Below are 8,512 nucleotides of genomic sequence, written 5' to 3'. Positions count from 1 at the left end.
CCGTGCACGCAGCACCACAGATGGGCGGGCGTGAGATCAAGCATCCCGTGCCGGTCTCTGCACACCTAGCGTGACCTCTCCTTCCACACCGCTAGCTTCCGGCCGCATACGTCTGCATACTAAATATAGAAGCGAATTCAAGTGTAAGAAGCAGAAAGACCCGGAGGCCGGGCCGAGCCAAGGCTCTGCGCCATTCCAAACAGAAACCCTTCCCGCCGGGGACCGAGGCCCCAGGCGCTCACCTGCGCTGCCTCCTGCCCGGGGATCCTTCCGGCAGCTGGAGACTCAGGCCAGCGCATGCGGCCGGCTCCCAGGGTTCTATGACTCAGCAGAGCACTCAGCTTTTATTTTTCAGTTGGAATTTACCAGCCGTGCCTACATCCAGGGGGAGGGACCGTCTCCACGGCGTTTCTAAGCAGATGCCTGCAGCGGTCCCTCAGCTCTCCGCTGCTGCCCGGACAGGCTTTCTCGGGAACGCCCAGCATGGTGTCGGGTCCCCCGACCGACCCGCATGGACGGCCCCTGGGTGGGGGAGGAGGCGGGCTGCCCTGCCCGCCGCAAAGGCACAGCCCTGCCCTGCAGACCGGGGCCCGACGGCCGCCTCCTTCCGTGCGCACACGGGGAGGACTCCGGGCCCACCTCCTCCGGGGAAAACAAGTGAGGGACACGGGCAGGCCTGGCTGAGTCCTGTACACACAGCCTTCCCTGTCTGCAGCCGCTGCAGGAGAGTGTCTCCGGCCCCTTTTCCTGAGAAAATCCCCCCCTGGGTTTTATGTGGCTACAGGGTCCATAATATGAAGGAAGTTCCACTCCAAAGGGCGGCTCTATTTTCTTCCGCTGGTGAGGTGTATCCATTAAGCCCCGGAGAATGAAAATGTAGAAACGAATCCGACGAATGAGACCAGCGCTGGTGGAGCGACTGTGCAGGGCACGAGCTCTCCTTGCCGGAAATCCGGCCAAGTCCACAATAAACCCCCAGAGAAGCCAGCACGGGCTGAAACTGAAGGGCCCTCAGGAAGAGCCAGTCTGACCCAACCAAGGAAACACGGACACAGACGGCCCTGCCTGGGGACCTCGGCTGTGGCTGCGCTGGGGTCTAGAACCGTGAGGGGGCGAGGAACGAGGCTCCCGGCCCTGGTCCTCCGGAGTTCAGGCCTGTGAGGGCCCTGCTTGTCCCTCTGCCCCCGGCCAGCTCTGCACCCGCCCTTCCCTTTCACCCCAACTCTTCAACTTGGACCCAGACGTCCAAATTTCACCCCATCCTAGTCCCAGAGGGCGTCGTTCTGACGGGAACCCACAGGGTAAATACCCACGCCAATCACCTGTAGCTCGGAAATGAGAATGTGGGTTATCCTGTGCTTGTCTACACCTGGGCGACTAAGAAATCAGAACAAACCACCAAGTCGTTCCGGTTAAGACTGTTGCTGGGCCTTCGACACAGTCAGAACACCGTGCTTGTTGACGCTCTCCTGAGCTCCTCGTAGGCGTGAGCTCGTTTCAGTCACGAAAGCCCCACTGGCTAACTGTCACGGTCTCCCCCGCACAGGCGAGGAAACCGAGGCCCCGAGAGGCCGGGCAGCTTGCCCACCATCACACAGGCGACAGCTGCCGGAGCCAGCGTGCACCTGCCGGGGGGGGCTCCGGAATCCGAGGTCCACACTCCACCCTCAACAGCGCCCCGAGACAAGGTCGCTTACACTCGTGGGCTCGGGTCCAGCCCGGTGCCCGTCTCGGGGCGGCTGCTCCCCAGGCCGGTGGAGGGAGACAACAGGTGGTACATGCCCATGGACTCAGCAATGTGACGCCTAGAAATCTGTCCCAAGGATATGATAGAATAACGGCGTTTGAGCTTATTCTATGTAACAAACACTTTTTTTTTTTCAACGTTTATTTATTTTTGGGACAGAGAGAGACAGAGCATGAACGGGGGAGGGGCAGAGAGAGAGGGAGACACAGAATCGGAAACAGGCTCCAGGCTCTGAGCCATCAGCCCGGAGCCTGACGTGGGGCTCGAACTCCCGGACCGCGAGATCGTGACCTGGCTGAAGTCGGTCGCTTAACCGACTGCGCCACCCAGGCGCCCCTGTAACAAACACTTTTATAGCACTTAACCTGTGCCAGGCACTGCTCTGACAACCTCCAATACAACTCATTTAAGGATAATTATGGTGATGTGCCCATAACACAGCTCGAACAATTGAAAGCGTCCTAAACGCCCACAACAGAGATGATTCACACAAACGATGGAATGCACATAAGCCAGACTACAAGGGCACCATTTGGACATGGCTTGTCTACACTTACTGACATGGAGGAGTGTAGACAACACGCTAAATTTTTTTAAACGCCGGTGTGTATAGTACGAGCACATTTCTATTTGAAAAAATAAGCGGGTGCATTAAAGACAGACATACAGACCAACAGAATAGAATAGACAGCCAAGAAAGAAATGCTCACACATATGGCCAAACGATTTTCACAAGGGAGCCAAGACCATTCAATGGAAAAAGGACAGTCTTTTCAACAAACGATGCTGAGAAACCTCGATGTCCCCAGGCCAGGGAGTGAAGCTGGACCCTTACCTGACACCACAAACAGAAATGAACTCAAAATAGATCAAGGAGGTAAATGTAAGACCTAAAACAACAAAGCTCTTCTAAGAAAACAGGATAAAAGCTTCACAAAGTGGATGTGACAATGGTTTCTTGGATTCAGGGCCAAAGGCACAGGCAACAACAGGAAATGGCCGAACTGGGCTTCAAGAAAATTTAAAATTTCTGTGCATCAAGAGCCACGATCCACAGAACAAAAAGGTGACCCACAGAATGGGAGAAAGTACCTGCAAATCATGTATCTGATGAGGGATTAGTATCTAGAATACACAGAGAATTGCTACAACTCAACAACCAAGAAACAAACAACTCGACGCAAAAATGGGCAAAAGGGGGAGGCTGGGTGACTCGGTCGGTTGATGGTGCAACTCGATTTTGGCTCAGGTCGTGATCCTAGGGTCATGGAATGGAGCCCCATGTTGGGCTCTGCACTGAGTGTGAGGCCTGCTTGAGATTCTCTCTCTCTTTCTTTCCCTCTCTCTCTCTCTCTTTCAAATAAAAAATCTAATGGACAGATAGATAAATAAATAAGTAGGCACAGGACTTGCATAGACATCTCTCCAGAGAAGACACACAGATGACCAACGAGCTCACGAAAACATGCTCAGCATCACTCATCACTAGGGAAATGCACATCAAAACTATGAGATACCACCTCACACTCATTAGGATGGTTACCATCAAAAAAAATCCCCCAAAACCAGAAAACAAGTGCTGACAAAGATGTGGAGAAATTGGAATGTTGTATACTATTGGTGGAAATGCAAAATGGTGCACCTGCTGTGGACAACTGCAAAGACTCGCCTAAAACATTAAAAATAGAATTACCACACGGTCCAGCAATTCCATTACTGGGTATCTACCCAAAGGAATTGAAAGCAAAGTCTCGAAGAAATATTTGCACCCCCGTGTTCACAGCAGCACTGTTCACAAGAGCTAAAACACGGAAGCACCCAAGTGTCCGCTGACAGATGAAGGGATAGGAGACTGTGGTCCATCCGCACAACGGAATACTATTCGGCCTTGGAAAGGAAGGACGCCGTGACACCTGCTGCAGCCCGGGTGGACCCTGAGGACGCTGCCGAGTGGGGTCGTGCAGACACACAGACCGCGTGATTTCACTTACATGACGCGCTTGGGTCAAGGTCACAGAGACAGAAGGTGGCCGGCTGGGCAGCAGGGGCAGGGGAGGGGTCGGGGAGTTGGTGTTAATGGGGGCAGAGTTTCGGTTGTACAAGACAAAGAGAGCCCCGTGGGCGACAGCGGGGACAGCTGCACAGCAGTGTGGATGTGTGTGACACTCCTGAACCGTATACCTAAAAATGGTTAAGGTGGTGGCTTGCACGTCGTGTGTATTTTAACACAGTAACAAAGTGAAAAGCCATGTGTGTGCTGTTTTCGCAGAAAAATTTGAAGTCCGAAAATGCAGGGGCGCCTGGGTGGCGCAGTCGGTTAAGCGTCCGACTTCAGCCAGGTCACGATCTCGCGGTCCGGGAGTTCGAGCCCCACGTCAGGCTCTGGGCTGATGGCTCAGAGCCTGGAGCCTGTTTCCGATTCTGTGTCTCCCTCTCTCTCTCTGCCCCTCCCCCGTTCATGCTCTGTCTCTCTCTGTCGCAAAAATAAATAAACGTTGAAGTCCGAAAATGCACAGGCCAGGTGGAAAGCGGCCATCTCTCTGGGGGATGGGATCTCAGATGATCCGACTCTTGGCTTTAATCTTTCCGAATCGTATGCACTTTTTTAACCGCGAATATGTATTTATCGTTAGACTTAAAAAAAAAAAAAACTACTTTCATCTTTAAACAAACTTTGGCACACGCACAGACCCCACGTGCACGCCTTTTACCACCATAACCGACATGGCCCTTGCAGACCGCGCTCGCACAGAACCCCGCGGGAGACAGTAACCCTTCCCAAGACCCCAGAGAGCGAGGGGGGGAGGGGGGGTTACTGAGAAAAGCTCTAATTCACAAAGCTTCAAGAGCCACTTGCCGACCCGGACTCGGAAGGAAGGAAACCGAGGCTGAGCGTCCACGATGGAACAGCCATGCCCGGCAGCACCGAGGCGCTGCATGGTGGGGGCGTTCTGGGAGCACCGAGTGAGAGTGAGCACCGGGGCACCTCCGTTTTCTCGTCTCTGGAGGACTCCTGGCCACACGGCCCTCTCACCAGGTCCCCGGAGGCCCCTCGGTTCCGATTCCTTCCCCGCAGGTGCCCACAGCCTTTAGGAGAGCTTGGCTGTGCCCCAGGCCATTCCCGATGGCCCGTCCTGCTGTCCCCACGGCTCCAAGCCCCAGATGCACACCTCCTCCGCTGGCCTCGCCTCTTCCAGCATCTCTCGAGGGCCTCCCGTAACCAGCACGTCCAGAGTTACTCCGTCCCTCCCTCCTGTTCCAGTGTGGGACCCCCCCAGCCACCAGTTGTCCAAGTCAAAGCCGGACCATGGTCCCGGCCTCCTCTCTTCCCGCCCTCCAGTCCACCGACCCCACGTCCTGCCAGGACCCTCTCCCCTGGGGCGATGCCGCAGCCCCCACCCTCGGTCACCGTCGCTACCCAGCCCCAAGGCTCTCCTGACCCAGACTCCTTGTCATTCCCGGGCACGGCTCACCAAGTGCGTCCGCGTCTCCCTTGTTACCGCTCCGTGTGTTCTGAAAAACAGCAAATGTGGTGTCACACTTGGCGTGTCCTTCTGCATTTTCTGCGCTCACTCAACACCGTGTCCTTGAGGTTTCGGCACGATGGTGCTCGTGGATCCCGTCACTCCAGCGTGCTCCCTCAGCATCAAACCGTATCACGCGTTCGTTCCCACCGCCCTGCTGATGCCACAGCCAACGGCCCTGTGCACACCCGAGGCACGTCTGTCAGATGGCGGTGGGCAGGTCCCCAGCAGGGCGTGGCTGGCGTGAGGGCGGCCAGAGAAGCTACCAGAGCCCCAAGAAATGCCTGTCTCCCCACATCTCAGCAAGCGTGACGCCGGCCGGCGTGACGGCTGAGAGGAGACCCCGCTGCGCCCCCAGCCTGGTCCCTGACGACTGACGAGGGGCTCGTCTTTGCCGCGCCGGCTGCGTCCGTGACCCTCTGTCCCCTCCCTCACCTGTGTCTCTGTCCGAGAGTCGTCCTTCACTGCTGGGAGGGAGGCCGGTATCTATTCTGGATACTGACCCTTTGTTGGTAAAGTCCTGGCTGGTCTTTTTCGATGTTGCGTTGTTTTCCATCCCGCAGAGACTTCAAACTCAACCACTCTGCCCAGCATTTCCTCTGCTGTAGGATGGTTCTGTTTCTCGCCTAAGAAACGCTTCCCCGACGCGCTAAGGCACCCTCCGAGGTTCCTCTCCAGACGTTTTCACGTTTTCCGTTTCCGCAGGCCATCTTCTCACCAAAAACCTAGTGTGCACGTCCTGCTTAGTGCGGACTCATCCGTCCCGCCGGTCTGATGCCAGCCTGGCCTCACGCCTCCTGATTTTACGGGACTCGAAGCCACCTGTTCCAACGTCCGGTTTCTTTGTCAATCTCCACGAATAGCGCACTGCCTCATTATATAATTTTGTCAGAAGTTTTGATGTCTGATAGGGTTCGTCTCCTTTGCCCTGTTATGTTTCCTTTTTTTTTTTTGACATTGTTTTATTACTATTTTTTATTTTTTTTTCAACGTTTTTATTTATTTTTGGGACAGAGAGAGACAGAGCATGAACGGGGGAGGGGCAGAGAGAGAGGGAGACACAGAATCGGAAACAGGCTCCAGTCTCCGAGCCATCAGCCCAGAGCCTGACGCGGGGCTCGAACTCACGGACCGCGAGATCGTGACCTGGCTGAAGTCGGACGCTTAACCGACTGTGCCACCCAGGCGCCCCATGTTTTATTACTATTTTTTAAAGTAGGCTCCATGCCCAACGTGGGGCTCGAACCCATGACCCTGGGATCAAGAGTCAGATGCTCTATTGACTGAGCCAGCCAGGTGCCCTGCCCCTGCCCTGTTGTTTTCAAACTTGGCTTTTTTTTTTTTTTTTTTTTTTTTACCGTTTATTCTTCTTTGTCAACTAGTCCAGAGCTGTGGGAACCCTGTCTGGATTCTGCTTGGAACTACACTGAACTTACAGATTAATTGGGAGAGAGCTGACATCTCTTTGATATTGTGTCTCCTTCACATGAAATAGTATAGCTCTCCCTTTATTTAGACCTTTTTTTTAAGTCTTTCAACGGAGTTGGCTCATTTTCTCCAAAAGGTTTCGCACAACGCTTGATCTACGTACTCGTGGTGCCTGACATCTGTGCTGCTATCACCAAAGGTATGTTGGGAGTCACCACCGCCTTTCTCCACGGTAACTCAGACAGTTGCTGTAGAGGAACATTATTTATTTCTTTTCAGATTTTATTTTTAAGTACTCTCTACACCCAACGTGGGGCTTGAACTCACAACCCCGAGATCAAGAGCCACATAAGCCGCCGAGAGCCAGCCAGGCACCCCCATTATTGATTTTTTGTTTTGTTTTTTTTTTATCTTGAGTTTGTGCGAGCAATGGCCTAAAATTTCTTCCCAGCTCTGATAGTTCATGTCTACATTCTCCAGAAACGGGCATCCTCTTCCTTCCTCTCCAGTCTTTACACTTTCAAACTATTTTTCCCATGCTCTTGTGCAGACAGGACTCCCAGTGCACATTAGGGAGAAGTAGCACAGTTGGCATCTCTCTCTTACTTCCAACTTGAAGACGGATGCTCCTGGTGTCTCGCCACCAAGCCGATGGGTTCTGTTCCTCAGGTTAAAGAACGTACCTGCATCCCAAATCTGCTAAGTGTGCGTTTGTACACACTGTGGGGGCTGCTGGGAGTTCCGGAAGGCTTCTCCTGCTTCTGTTAGGGGAACCGTATGGTTCTCTCCCCGTACCTCGGAGCCGGCCTCGTGTCCCCCACCCTGCCCCAGGGTCACCTGCCTGGACCCCTCTCACCATTGTTCCCATTATTCCAAGCCCCGAACCTGGCAGAGGCACAGCCCTGACTCTTGAAAGTCTCCCTAAGATGTTTCCCACCCAGACTGAGTGGCAACAGGGCTGGTGGGCATTCGTAGCCCCCTCAGGAGGGGCAGCCTTTCGAGGGTCCGAGCGCCTGGCCGGGTCTTAGTCTCAGCTCGCTTCGGCGAGGCTTTGTCTGGTCTCCCCGTCCCTGTGCGGGCGTGACGGTGCGGGCTCGGGCAGGAACAAACCCCTGCCCGCCCAGCCGCTGGCTGCAGACCCTGGGTCACAGCTCTGGGTGTCTACGCGGTCTCCTGACCCCAGATGGATCTCTCTCCCTCTCCCTCTCCCTCCCTCCCTCTCTCCCCTGTAAAAGGAGCTGGAGACAACTCTGGACCCTCCAGCCGTGCTGGGAGCAGGGAAGGTCTCCCAGGCTGTGCTCACCGGCCACCTTGCCAACAATTCCTTTCACCCCTTAAACTGCAGCCCCTCCACCTCGATACCACGAGCTTTGAACAAAATGTCAACTTCCCGACCCCACTCTGGTTCTCGAAAGCCAGCTTCTCGAAACCTGAACCCCTGTGGGCGAGCCCGGCCGGGAGAGTGATGAGCAGCGTAGACCCTGGGGACTCCGGCTCCGACTGTGCACCCGCCCCGTCCCGTCCTGAAGAGGCCCCTGCAGCCTGCTCTCTGAGGAGCACACAGCGGTGGTGCAGTCCCGAGGCCAGACGTCCCGAGGGACTGTCCTCCAGGCCCCGAGGACAGGGCAGCACAGAGCCACTGGCAGGACCGCAGCCCGCTGGTCCTCCTGCTCAGCAGGACAGCTTGGCGGTCACACGCGGCCACAGGTGCTGCGCAAAACGCGGTCTTTACTCGAAAACGTATGAAGCTGGTGTGTTAAGGTCCCTCCTGACTTGGACAAGTGAACGATTCCACCTCCATCCTCCACACGGT

At 55.1% G+C, this 8,512-nt stretch overlaps 1 protein-coding gene across 25 annotated transcripts in view; it reads right to left on the bottom strand.

Moving 5' to 3' along the window:
* JAKMIP3 (Janus kinase and microtubule interacting protein 3) overlaps positions 1-619 on the bottom strand; it is an 88,629-nt gene extending 88,010 nt beyond the window's left edge. For 4 of the 25 annotated variants that reach the window (XM_040486828.1, XM_040486832.1, XM_040486825.1 and 1 more), the window contains exon 1: positions 243-590. The gene's annotated coding sequence lies outside the window, so the exon portion shown is untranslated. Of the gene's footprint in view, positions 1-242 lie in introns of all 25 variants that reach the window. The other 21 variants (XM_040486815.1, XM_040486817.1, XM_040486824.1 and 18 more) reach the window with 15 other exon arrangements.
* Between the last annotated feature and the right edge of the window lie 7,893 nt (positions 620-8,512).

The sequence above is a fragment of the Herpailurus yagouaroundi genome, unplaced genomic scaffold (genome assembly GCF_014898765.1).
Source record: "Herpailurus yagouaroundi ecotype Mexico unplaced genomic scaffold, PumYag 163, whole genome shotgun sequence".
In the NCBI taxonomy this organism is placed as follows: Eukaryota; Metazoa; Chordata; class Mammalia; order Carnivora; family Felidae; genus Herpailurus; species Herpailurus yagouaroundi.
Note: the sequence above shows the minus strand (reverse complement) of the source record. Positions and strands in the feature narration are given on the sequence as shown.